A 14,437-nucleotide genomic window follows, 5' to 3' on the forward strand; every position below is an offset into this window, starting at 1 on the left:
TGTAACTTGACTCTAGTATAGTGATGTCATTTTGGTCCTCTTGAGAAAAAAGGACAACAACCAACCAATTTCATTTATCATTCTTAACCTAAGAAAAGCAGGCCTTTTTCTCCTCAGCTGAGCATTTATTGTTTGTTCAGGATGAGGCAGAGGATTTTGGGAATGACTTTCTCTCTAGTGATAATGCTGACACCAGTATGTCATGGTTCATCTAGATTCAGGAGTTGTCCCATGACAGTCTGATAGCTACTACTCAGGCACAGCTGGCAAAAGGTGCCAAAGACAGAGGGCAAAGCCAAGATGGTGCAGTGAAATGCTTGAGCTCTCCCACAAACCCCTCCAAATACCTGTAAAAAATGGCTCTAAACAAATTCTAAAGCAGCAGAACCCACAAAAAGATAGAGTGAAACAAATTTCTAGCCCAAGACAACGTGGATGGTTGATCAGAAAGGTGTATTGTGCTGGGCTGAGAGAGGAGTGCAGTTCAGCATGGGCACACAGGTTGCAGTGAACCTGGAGCAGGCCTTGGAGGGCTGAATCCCAGACAGTTGTGGTGGTTTCCAGACTTCTCAACCCATGAACGCCAAAGACAACTTAGAAGGTCAGTGGGAAGTCTATGACTGCAGTGAGAGAGAGAAGCTAGGTCTCAGCCACAAGTCTCCAGTGAGGCCTGGGGCAACGTCTGCCTTCTGAGCTTCCAGTCCACAGACTGAAGGGGATTCAAGTGCCTCATCAGAGGGGAATTGCAGGGATCTTTTTGCCAGTGCTGAGGCAGGAATCTCTTGCTTTGCCTGTGCTGGGATCTGGGCCACAGTTCTGAGGGGTGGTCCTGGGGCAAGGAGGAGTTCTGGAATGGAGGAGCTTGTTGTGGCAATGGAGAGGAAACACCTCTCCCCTTATCATACCACCTTGGAAAAACTGAAAATTTTCAGGTCCCTAGAAGTACCTCTGAAAACAACTGTACAAACCCCCAAAGCCTGGGACAGTACATTCTCCACATTGGAAGCAGACTCTTACCTTAACAAAGAGTTTAAAACTTAAGTAATTGGCTGGGATCATAAGTAAGCAGTGCAAAAAGAGTCAGACTATATTAACTTACTTTGGTGACAATGAAGATCAAAACATACAACCAGAGGAAGACAACAAAGTCAAAGCTCCTACATCCAAACCCTCCAAGAAAAATATGAATCAGTCCCAGGACTTGGAAGAACTGAAAAGGGATTTTGAGAAGCAGGTAAGAGAAGTAGAGGAAAAACTGGGAAGAGAAATGAGAGTGATGCAAGAAAATCATGAAAAACAAGTCAACAGTTTGCTAAAAGAGACCCAAAAAATACTGAAGAAAATGACACCTTAAAAAATAGCCTAACCCAAATGGCAAAAGAGGTCCAAAAAGCCAATGAGGAGAAGAATGCCCTAAAAAGCAAAATTGGCCAAATGGAAAAGGAAGTCCAAAAGATTACTGAAGAAAATACTCCCTTAAAAATTAGAATAGTGCAATTGGAAGCTAGTGACTATATGAGAAATCAAGACACTGTAAAAGAAATCAAAAAGAATGAAAAATTAGAAAACAATGTGAAATATCTCATTGGGAAAACAACTGACCTGGAAAATAGATCCAGGAGAGAGAATTTAAAAATTATTGGACTATCTGAAAGCCATGATCAAAAAAAAAAAGAGCCTAGACATCATCTTTCAAGAAATGATCAAGGAAAACTGCCCTGATATTTTAGAACCAGAGGACAAAATAGAAATTGAAAGAATCCACTGAACACCTCCTGAAAAAGATCCTTAAATGAAAACTCCTAGGAATATTGTAGCCAAATTCCAGAGTTCCCAGGTCAAGGAGAATATATTACAAGCAGCCAGAAAGAAATGATTCAAGTATTGTGGAAATACAATCAGGATAACAAGATTTAGCACCTTCTATGTTAAGGGACCAGAGGGTATGGAATATAATATTCTGGAGGGCAAAGGAGATAGAATTACAACCAAGAATCACCTTCCCAGCAAAACTGAGTGTAATCCTTCAGGGGAAAAATGGTCATTCAGAGAAATAGAGGACTTTCAAGCATTCTTGATGAAAAGACCAGAGCTGAATAGAAATTTGACTTTCAAATACAAGACTCAAGTGGAACATGAAGAGGTAGACAGGAAAGAGAAATCATAAGAGACTTATTAAGGTTGAACTGTTTACATTCCTGCATGGAAAGATGATATTTGAAACTCATGAGACCTTTGTCAGTATTAGGGTAGTTGGAGGGAAAATATATATGTATGTGTGTATGTAGATAGATAGATAGATAGATAGATAGATAGATAGATCGGTCGATGGCACAGGGAGAATTGAAGATGAAGGGGTCATATCTGGAGAATAAAATTAAGGGGTGAGAGAGGATTATACTAGGAGAAGTAGAAAGGGAGAGGTAGAATGGGGTAAATTATCATAGAAAAGAAAAGGCTCTCACAGTGCAGGGGAAGTGGGGAAAGTGAGAGGGAATGAGTGAATCTTATTCTCATAGGATTTGACTTAAGGAGGGAATAATATACACACTCAATTGCATATGGAAATCTGTCTTACCCTACAGGAAAATATGGGGGAAGGGGACAACAGAGTAGGAGGATGATAGAGAGGAGGGCAGGTTGGAAAGGGAGTAATCAGAAGCAAATACTTCTGAGGAGGGACAGGGTCAAAAGAAAGAATAGAATAAATGGGGGGCAGGATAGGATTAAGGGAAATAGAGTTCATTTTTCACAGCATGTCTACTCTGGAAGTGTTTTGCATAACTGCACATGTATAACTTATATTGAGTTGCTTGCCTTTTCAATGAGGGTGGGTGGGGCGGGAGGAAGGGAGAGAATTTGGAACCCAAAGTTTTAAAAACACATCTTTAAAAAAATGTTTTCACATGCAACTGGGAAACAAGAAATACAGGAAATGGGGTACAGAAATCTATCCTGCCCTACAGGAAAATAGAAGGGGAACAGGATAAGAGAAAGGGGGGGAGAAATAGAAGGGAAGACAGGTTAGGGGAAGGGGTATTCAGAATGCATGCCATCTTGAGGTGGGGAGAGGCATGAGATGGAGTGAAAATTTGGAACTCAAAATCTTTGGAAGTAAATGTTGAAAACTAAAAATAAATAAATTTATTAATAAAAAAGAGTGCCAAAGACAGTAGCAAGTAAGAAAATTTTCAGCTTGGTATAACTGATGGGCAGCCCAAAGACTCTGGGCCTCCCCTCATGTTTTTCAAGAAGAAAAGAGGCTTTAGCACACAGTTGAGGGAGGGATGTGATCAGACATTTATGTGGCCAACATATTTCAGATACTACCTAAAAGCTCACAGGAATGACCTTTCTTCTATTTGCCTAATTGAAAGTTGTGGCAAAAGTTTTATGTGCTTCAGAAACTGAAAGTGTACATGGTAACTCACAATGGGAGAAGCCCTTTGTGTGTCCTGAGCTAGAATGTGGAATGCAATTCACCACCACTGGGAAGCTAAAGAACCACTTCTGAGTTCACAAAGGTAAGAAGCCATTTCTCTGTGAGGCTGAAGGCTGTGGTCATGCCTTTGCTGAGTACTCCAGCCTTCAGAAGCATCTCTTGGTTCATTCAGGAATGTATGGCCATGTCAGTGCCAAGTTTACAGCAAATACCTTTCAGAGTGGGGGCTAGAATTTGTTCATGAGGAAACATCACTTAACATTGGGACCAACAAGGAATGACAATATTTATCCATCTTGTTCTCTTCCATCATCTCTCCTTTTGACTTCGATCTTTCCCCAAATTAGGGTCCTGTCCAATAAGTCCTATCTTCTCATCATGTGACCAAAGTATTTAAACTTTAGTTTTAATACTTGACCTTCCAGTTAATAGGCTAAATTAATTTTTTTAAGTATTGCCTGATTTGATCTCCATGCTTTCTAGGGGACTCTCAAAAATTTTCTCTGGAACCACAATTCAAAAGAATTTATTCTGTGTCACTCAGCTTTCCTTATAGTCCAATTCTCACAGTCATGTATTATTATTGAAAAAACAACAAATTTGATTACATGGACCATTGTCAACAAGGTAGATATCTTTGCTTTTTAGTATGCTGTCCAGATTTTCCATAGTTTTCCTTCCAAGGAGCAAGCAATTAATTTCATGACAGCATTTTCTATCAGCACTGATCTTTGAACTTAAGAATATAAAATCTGATGCTCCTTCCATTTTATTTCCCTCTATTATAGATGCTAGAAAATGATGGAACCAGTTGACCAGATCTTAGTGTTTTAAATGTTAAGCTTCAAGTCAGCTTTTTTACTCTGTTTTTTCACCCTTATCAAGAGGCTTCTTAATTCTTCTTCACTTTCTGCCATTAGAGTGATATCATCTGCATATCTGAGATTGTTGCTTTTTCTCCTAGTAACCTTAATTCTGGGTTTTGATTCATTCAGCTTACCATTTCACAAAATGTACTCTGCATATCCATGTACAATCATATTAAACATATCTCAACATTTGTCATGTTGTGAAAGAGTAATCAGAGCAAATAGAAAAAGCCACAAGAAAAAAAAAGAGAAAATAGTATGCATCGATCTGCATTCAGACTCCATAGTTTTTTCTCTGAATATTTGCCTCAGTTTTTTTTAATCTGAAAATGGAGAGGGTATTATTTTCACTGCCTACCAACTTATGAGATTTTGTGAGAAAAATATTTCTTAAATGTTTTGACAATGTATAAACATGAGCTATTTTTGTCCTATAGACCATAATTGCACAAGAAAGACATGATGGTGGAAAAGAACATAGAAAGAAAGGGAACAGATAAAAGATATGATATGGAGATAGTTTCTTTTTTATTTTTTAATAATTAGTTTATTTTCTTTTAGTTTTCAACATTAAGCTCTATAAGATTTTGAGCTTTAAATTTTCTCCCTCTTCTCCCTCCCCAAGACAGCATGAAATCCAGTATAGGCTCTACTTATACATTCATATTAAACATATTTTCACATTAGTCATGATGTAAAAAAGAATTATAACTAATGGGAGGAATCACAAGAAAGAAGAAGTAAAAAACAACAAAAGAAAAGGAGAGCAAATAGTATGCTTCCATCTGCATTCAAACTCCCTTTCCCTCCTCACTAGAGTTTTGCTTTGACTACCACCTCTCTCAGTCTGCCCTCCCTTCCATCAACCCCCTCCCTTTTCTTCCCCTTTACACTTATACTTTTTTCTTCCCTTCTATCCACCCCCTCCCTTTTCTTTCCCCTTTCCCCTCCTACTTCCTATAGAGTAAGTTAGATTTCTATACCTGATTATGCTATTCCCTCTTTGAGCCAAATCTGATGAGAGTAAGGTTCAAACAGTGCTCATCTCTCTCCCTTCTTTCTCTGTATTGTAATATGTTTTTGTGCCTTTTCATGTGATGTAATTTATCTTGGTCTGCCTCCTTTCCTCTTCTTTCAGAACAATCTCTTTACACTGCTTAATTAGAATTTTTTTTATCATCACATCAAAGACAACCTATACCCATGCCCTCTGTTTATGTATACTCCTTTTAAATGTTGTAAAAATGATACAGTTCTTGAAGAGTTAACAAATGTCATCTTCTGTTATAAGGGATGTAGAATGTTTGCCTTTATTAATAACATGTCATTTATTCTTTCTTGTTTACCTTTTTATGTCTCTCTTGAATATTGTATTTTAAGTTCAAATTTTCTGTTGAGCTCTGGACTTTTCATCAAGAAGGTTTGGAAATCCCCTATTTCGTTAAATGTCCATCTCTTCTCCTGAAAGATTATGCTGAATTTTGCTGAGTAGTTGATTCTTGGTTGTAATCCAAGCTTTTTTGTCTTATGAAATATCATATTCCATGCCCTCTGATCTTTTAATATAGAAGCTGCAAGGTTGTCTGTAATCTAACTGTGTTTCTATGATATTTAAATTGTTTCTTTCTGACTGCTTGCAGTATTTTGTCATTGACTTGGTAGTTTTGAAATTTGGCTACAATATTCCTTGGCAATTTCAATTTGAGATCTCTTTTAGGAGGTGATTGGTAGATTCTTTCAATGACTAATTTACCTTCTGATTTTAGGATCTCAGGGCAGTTTTCCTTGATGATTTCCTGAAATATGCTGTCCAGGCTCTTTTTTCCATCGTAGTTTTCAGGTAAACCAATAATTTTTTTAAATTGTCTCTCCTGGAACTATTTTCCAGGTCAGTTGTTTTACCAATGAGTATTTTACATTTTCTTCTATTTTTTAATTCTTTTGTTTCTGTTTGACTGATTCTTGATATTTCATTAGCTTCCACTTGCCCAATTCTAAACTTTGACAAATTATTTCATTCTATTAGATTTTTTGCCTCCTTTTCCATTTGGCCCATTTTTTTTCTTTTTAAAGAGTTCTTCTCTTCAGTGAGTTTTTGTGCCTCCTTTCTCATTTGGCCAATTTTACTTTTTAAGGCATTGCTTTTTCCAGTGCAGTTTTTTTTTTTTTTTGCATTTCGCCAATTGTATTTTTTAAAGACTTTTTTTTCTACAGTCATTTTTGTCCTTCCTTTTCCAAGCTATTGCCTTTCTCTTGTATACCTCTCATTTCCTTTCCCAATTTTTCTTCTACATCTCTGTAGGGATGTACATCTCCCTAAATGCTTCTTGAGCCCTTCCAAGAGGTTTTTTTGCCTTAAGACCAGTTCATATTCCCCTTTGAGGTTTCCAATGTGGGTATATTGGCAATCTTGTCCTCTTCTGAATTTGTTCCTTCATCTTCCCTTTTCCCATAATAAGAATCTATAGCCATTGACCATTTCTGCTTTCTGCTCATAATGTTTGCCTATTTCCTGGTTTTTAAAGTTAATCTCTATTGCTAAAGCATAGGGGGCACTGACCCAAGCTTCTTTTGCTGGGAGTCCAGGACCTGGTCACTGGCTTTGTGTTCTGGGGCCTCAGGTGCTGTCAGCTGGAGGTTATAGGACTCTGTCAGTTTATCACAGGTGTTGAGCTGGGGTCAGTCACATTATAGCTCTTGGGTGTGGTAATGGTGATTCTGGACCCTGGAGGACTCCTGCTTACCAGGGTTTCTTTAAAGTACTCAAATGTTTGGCTGCTGGAGGATGTCTGCCAGCTTGGAGCTGTGCTGAAATGCTGAAAGATTTGGTTGCTGGAGAAAGCTGGCACATGTGATGATTTTCCAAGCTGTTGTTTACAGGTTCTCCTGCCTTTGCTGAGGCAGCTGGAGGTCCTGGTGTTGGTGCTTGCCTGCTTCACCACCTTGAGGCTCATGATCTCATTCTGGTTTGCTCAAGTGGGGTTTGCTGTTGGCTTGCTCAGACACCTCCCATCCTGTCTTGCTCCCCCTCCCCCATAGTGAGAGTGGCCTTAACATTAATCCTCCAACTTCATGGGTTATAAGACTGTTGCATCCCATCTTTCTGCTGGCTCAGCTGTTCCAGGGTTTTTCTTTGGGTGACATTTTCTGGGCTTTCAGAGATCAATTACGGAGGATGAGAGTGACTTACTTCTTACTCTGACATCTTGGATCCCAGAAGCCATTTCTGCTTTTTAAAGGTTCTTTTCATTAGTGGATTTTTATGCCATTTGTCCTACTCTAAATTTAAAAACATTATTTTCTTCAGTATGTTTGTTCCTCTTTTACCAAGTTGTTGACCTTTTTTCTTGTATCACTCTCATTTGTTTTCTCAATTTTTTCTCTACCTCTCTGATTTGATTTTTAAAATCCTTTTTTGAGCTTATTCTAGGGCCTGAAACCAATTAACATGTTTCTTTGAGATTTTGTGTATATCTGCTTTGATTCAGTTGTTTTCTTCTTATGTTTTGATGTTCCCTGTCACCACATTAACTTTCTAAGGTAAGGTTCTTTTTCTGCTGTTTGCTCATTTTTCCAGTTTATTCCTTGGCTTCTAATTTTATGTTAAAGTTGGAATCTGTTCCTTGGGTAGAGGGGACACTGTTTCAAGCTTTAGGTTTTTTTGGGCTGCTGTTTTCAAAGCTAGCTCTCAATGTTTGCATGCTCTTAGTTTTTCCAAGGTGGTATGACCTAAGAAGGTGTGTGGTCACTGCTTTCCTGGTCTATGTGCTGGTTTCTGAGTGACCACAAGCACTCTTTTCCACCCTGGAACCTTTATGAGGTTCACCACTCCTGCTTTACCTTGGGACTGTGACCCAGAACCATGTATGGCCAATTCAGCAGAATCCTACTCCCAGGACCATTAAGGAGTCCCTTGTAATCTCCTTCTGACCAGTTATCTCACCCCACCTTATCATTTCTGGGCTAAAAGCTCCTGAAAACATAGCTCATTTTGATTTAGTCACCCCCAAGGCCTGCTGTTAGCCTTCCAAGTGCAGCCTATGTTGGCACAGCCTGCCCTAGATTGTGCTCTGCTCTCACTCCAGTGAAAGAGACATTTCCTGCCAGCCTTCCAGGTTATCTTGGACTGGAAAAAAAAAACCAACTCTTTCACCTCAACCTTTTCTTGGTCTTGCACCTTCAGAATTGATTTTGTGGTATTATTTTAACAATGTTAGGATGTGAATTTGGGTGAGCTCAGGTAAATCTCTCCCTTTATTATGCCATCTTTTCCCTTGGTCCCCTGTTATCACTTTCTGACCAGTTGTCCAGCTCCCAAATCTGCTGCTTTCACTATTGTAGCTGCCTCCAAAATCTGTTGCTGGCATTAACTTAGCATAACCTTACTGCACTCTGGGCCTGACTACCATCAGTCTTTCCTGCTGACCTCCTAAGTTGTATTGGAAAATTGTTTCACCCTGACCTTTTGTTGACTGTTGCTCCAGAATTCAATTGGAGGCATTATTTTAAAGTTATTTGGAAGAAAATATGGGGAGAATTCATATGAATTCCTACCTCTACTTTAATATCTTGGCTCTGTCCCCAAGTCAACCTTTTCTTAACCACTGAATAAACTATTAGAGTCTTATTTTGCTCCAATATTGTATATAATCTACCAAGGAACTGGCTCAAGTCAGGAAAACCCCAGAATACTTATACCAATTAAGCATTTGCTTTCTTGATAGTAATTAACCAATTAAATACTTTAGTATTTATAAAGTGATATTTATAATATTCTTCTAAAACTAGTGTGTCCCCTTCCCCCTATTTACTTACTGGGCCAATGGGAATGTAGACTCAAAATTAGTTTTGACTACCAAATATTCCCCCATCATGATAACTTCTGGATGTGGCATAAAAAATGAAAAAGTTAAACTCTTATTTTTGGAACAGATTGTCATGACTGTCAGATTAGGTCTTTGATGAACTGGGTTAAATCATTGACTTCTCAGGGCTGGCTTTTTGGCTTCTGTGACTATCAGTAGACTTTTTCTATTATGTCTTTTCATATAAAATTAAGTCAACAATCATTTATTACATACTTATTATGTGCCAGGCACTCTACTAAGTGTCAAGAGTATGAAGAGTAGCAGAAAAGATGATGATGCCTGCCCTCAATTAAGTCTTCATGTGTATTAGCCATAGGCAAATTTTTTTCATAATCTCTAAAGAGTTGATACATATTGTCTAGTCCACTTTTGTTATACTGGTAAAGCATAATGAATTCAACCATATTGTGTGATGCCTTCTCTGTTACCAGTTCTTTCCATATTACCTTTAAAATAAAAGAAATAGTTAATATTTTAAAAAGAACTCCTGTGCTGGTTGTATACCAAAAATCTCCTTTTTGATCTCAGCAAGGCTTATGCCCAAAGTTCTTAACTAGGCATACATGATTAGATTTCAGGGAATCCATGAACTTGGATGGAAAAATGCATCTTTATTTTCACTAGTCTCTAAAATTTAGCTTATTAATTAAAAGTTTTATTTAACTAATTATACACACACACACACACACATACACATACAGACATGAACACACACATATATTCCTATCCTTAAAGCTTTGTTAACCCATGTTCTTAACATGTAAGGTCTATAGTTACTTTTGAATGACATTTTATTTTTTTCCAATTACATGTAAAACAATTTTTAGCATTATTTTTTAAATTTTGAGTTCCAAATTCTCCCCCCTCTTCCCGTCCTCATTCCCTGAGATGGTAAGAAATTTTATATAGCTTGTACATGTGCAACCAAAAGATATTTCTATATTAGTCATGTTGTGGGGAATTTTTTTTAATTAAAAATAAAGAGAAAAAGTATGCTTTGATCTTCATTCAGACTCCATCAGTTGTTCCTCTGGAGGTGTATAGCATTTTTCATCATGAGTCCTTTGGAATTGTTTTAGATCATTGAATTGCTGAGAATAGCTTAATCATTCACAGTTGATCATCATACAATATTGCTCTTATTGTGTACGATGTTCTTCTGGTTCAGCTCACTTTGCTTTGTATAAGTCTTTCCACTTTTTTCTGAAATCATCCTGCTTATCATTTCTTATATCACAATAGCATTCCTTTATAATCATATACCATAACTTGGTTAGCCATTCCACCAATTGATATATACCCCACCAATTTCTAATTTTTTCACACCACAGATAGAGCTGCTATAAATATTTTTATATAAATAAATTCTTTTCCTTTTTAAAAATGTCTTTGGGTTACAGACCTAGTAGTATTGCTGGATCACAGGGTATGTACGATTTTGAAGAGCTATAATTAATGAAAACCCATATGTTATTGTTATTTAGGAAAAGTAGAACCAATATTATTTTAAAACATTTCCTTTCACTACTGCAGTTTTTCAAGTTAAAGGAATTCCATATTTACATTGTATACATTTGAAATTCCTTTGTATAATACTAATCAAAAAAGGAAAACCACTTGGAAATTGCCTGTCCCTCCCATGCCTTGTAAGTTTTCAGCTGTGGAAATGACATTGCATCTTTGAAAACAGAAAAAGACCCCTGAATTAGTTCACAAGAGAGCACAGAATATCATCCAGATCTTATTAGTTACCATGTGAAGTGGTTTGCCTGACCCCTGAATATCATCCCACAGGTAGAACAACAGGCTGAAACACAGATGCAAAGACAGATGTGGCTTTGAAATGGTAAGCAAGTGGTAACAAGTGTTGATATATCTATCCAGACTGATTGGTCCTTACACTTTTTATCATGTCAGAAAATAACATCAAAAAGATGAGAAAAGAAATTCTATAATTTTACTCACCAGCCTGATAGTCTGTTATCACATATAAGTTGAAAGGTAAGAAAGATGCCCTTGGAATATAATATATAGGTTTTTTGTCTACTTTTAAAATTTATTTTTTAGCTTTCAACATTCATTTCAACAAGATTTTGAGTTTACAATTTTCTCTGCTTCCCACTCCCTTCGCCTCCTTGCAGGTGGCATGCACTCTGATATAGGCTCTATGTATACATTCATACTAAGCATTTTTTCCCATTAGTCATTATGTAAAGAACAATTAGAACTAATGAAAGGAACCATGAGAATGAAGCAATAAAACAAAACAACAAAGGAAAAGGAGAGAAAATAGTATGCTTCCATTTACATCCAGACTCCATAGTTCTTTCTATGGCTGTGGCTAGCAATATCCACTGTGAGTCTTTTGGAGTTGTCTTACATTCTGACATTGCTGTGAAGAGCCAAGTCTATCAAAGTCAGTCATTGTACAATGTGGCTGTTAGTGTATACAATGTTCTCCTGCTTCTGCTCATTTCATTCTGCATCAATTCATGTAAGTCTTTCCAAGTTTTCTTTAAGTCTGCCTGCTCATCATTTTTTTTTTTGGTGAGGCAATTGGGGTTAAATGACTTGCCCTGAGTCACACAGCTGGTGAGTGTTATGTGTCTGAGGTCGGATTTGAACTCAGGTTCTCCTGACTTCAGGGACAGTGCTCTATCCATTGTGCCACCTAACTGCCCCATGCTCATCATTTCTTATAACACAATCGTATTCCATTATATTTATATACCATAGCTTGTTCAGCCATTCCCCAATTGATGGGCATCTCCTCCATTTCCAGTTCTTTGCCACCACAAAAAGAGCTGTAATAAATATTTTTATACATGTGGGTCCTTTTCCTATTTGTATAATCTCTTTGGGATATAGCCCTAGAAGTGCTGTTGTTGAGAGGTCAAAGGGTATGCACATCTTTATTGCCTTTTGGGCATAGTTCCAAGTTGCTCTCCAAAATGGCTGGATCATTTCACAACTCCACCAACAGTGCATTAGTGTACCAATTTTCTCACATCTTCTCCAACATTTATCATTGTCCTGTTTTGTCATGTTACCAATCTGCTAGGCATGATGTTGTACCTCAGAGTCATTTTGATTTGCATTTCTTTAATAAATAGAGATTTAGAACATTTTTTTCATCTGACTATAGATAGCTTTAGTTTCTTCCTCTGAAAACTGCCTTCTCATAGTTTTTGACCATCTGTCAATTGGTTAATGATTTGTATTCTTATAAATTTGACTCAGTTCTCTATATAGTTTAGAAATGAGGCCTTTATCAGAGATACTCATTGCAACTTTTTTTTTTACTGCAGCTGAAGCATAATAGATTCTTCTCCAGTCCCTTACCTTTACTCTCTGTGTATCCCTCTGATTCAAATGTGTTTCTTGTGAGCAACACATTGTAGGATTCTGGTTTCTGATCCTCTGTGCTATCCACTTCTGTTTTATGTGAGAGTTGATCCTATTCATATTCAAAGTTATGATCACTACCTGTGTATTTCCCTCCATCCTATTCTCTCGGTTTGTCCTCTCTCTCCTTTCACTGTTTATTACCTCACCAATGTTTTAACTTCACTCTACCACCTCCCCTGATCTGCCCTCCTTTCTGTCATTCCCCATTGCCCCTTTGATCAATCACCTCCCCTCTTACTTCCCTGGCAGATAAGATTTATTTCTATATTCAACTGACTGTGTATATTATTCACCCTTTGAGCCAATACTGATGAAAGTAAAGTTCAAGCAATGCCCATTACCCCCCTCCCATCGTCCTCTTCACAGTAATAGGTCTTTCTCAAGTCTTCATGTGAGATAATTTACCCCATTCTACAGTTCCTTTCCTTCTGAGCCCATTGTATTCCTCTTTTTCATCTCTTAATTTTTATGCCATGTCCTCAAATTCAACTAATGCCCATACCATCTGTCTATATATCTATATAGATAGATATATCTATCTATCTATCTATCTATCTATCTATCTATCTATCTATCTATCTATCTATCTATCTATATATATATATATATATCTGTGCTGTTAGTCATACAATCTTTAAGAGTTATAGGTATCATCTTGCTGTGGAGGGACATAAGCAATTTAGCTCTATTGAATCCCTTATATTTTCTTTTCCCTTTTCTATCTGTTTATGCTTTATTTGATCTTGATAGTGGAGGTCAAATTTTTTGTTTAGTTCTGACCTTTTCCTTATGAAGTCTTGGAATTCTTCTATTTTGCTGAATGACCTTTCCCACTAAATTTATTATGCTTAATTTTGCTACATAAGTGATTCTTGGTTGTAGTGCTAGCTCCTCTGCATTCTGTAATATCATGTTCCATGACCTCCAACCCTTTAATGTTGCAGTTACTAAGTACTGTATAATCCTGGTTGTGATTCCCCAATATTTTAAAAGTTTCTTTCTGGCCTCTTATAGAAATTTTTCCTTGACCAGATAGTTATGTAACTTGGCTATAATGTTCTTTGGGGTTTTTATTTTGTGATCTCTTTTTAGATATGATTGGTGGATTCTTTCAATGCTTATTTTGTCCTCTGATTCCAGGACATCAGGCCAATTTTCCTTGATAATTTCTTGAAAGATGCTGTCCAAGTCCTTCTTTTGATTATAGTTTCCAGGGAGTCCGATGATTATAATATTGTCTCTCTTGGATCTATTTTCCATGTCATTTGTTTTCCCATGAAGTATTTTATATTTTCTTCCATTTTTTTCATTCTTTTGAATTTGCGTGATTGATTCATTATGTTTTCTAGTGTCATTTGCTTTCCAGTTGTTTAATCCTAAATTTTAAGGTGTGTTTTCCTCAATTAATTCTTATACTTTCTTTTTCATTTGGCCAATTGTACTCCTTAAGGAGTTGTTTTCTTCAGTGGATTTTTGTATCTCCTTTTCAATTTGGCCAGTTCTACTTTTTAAGCAGTTTTCCAAGCTGTTGTGTCTTTTTTCATAATTCTGTTGCATCACTCTCATTTCTTTTCCCAATTTTTCTTCTACTTGTCTTACATGATTTTTAAGCTCCTTAACAAGCACTTCTATGACTTCTTTCTAGACTTGAGATCTCTTCCCATTTTTAAGGGATTTTGCCTATAGGTGTTTTGACATTAGTGTCCTCTTCCAAATTTCTTTCTTGGTCTTCCCTGTCACCATAATAACTTTCTATGGTCAGATTCTTTTTTTTTTTTTTTGTTAATTTTTGCTCATCTTTTTTTTTTTTTTGGCCTTTTTCCTTTCTTTTAAATTTGATCCCTGGGAAG

At 37.0% G+C, this 14,437-nt stretch overlaps 1 pseudogene; it reads left to right on the plus strand.

Moving 5' to 3' along the window:
• The window catches only part of LOC114045162, an 89,116-nt pseudogene extending 85,290 nt beyond the window's left edge, over window positions 1-3,826 (plus strand).
• Window positions 3,827-14,437: the final 10,611 nt, after the last annotated feature.

Source organism: Vombatus ursinus, unplaced genomic scaffold (genome assembly GCF_900497805.2).
Source record: "Vombatus ursinus unplaced genomic scaffold, bare-nosed wombat genome assembly UNPS02014778.1, whole genome shotgun sequence".
NCBI lineage: Eukaryota > Metazoa > Chordata > Mammalia > Diprotodontia > Vombatidae > Vombatus > Vombatus ursinus.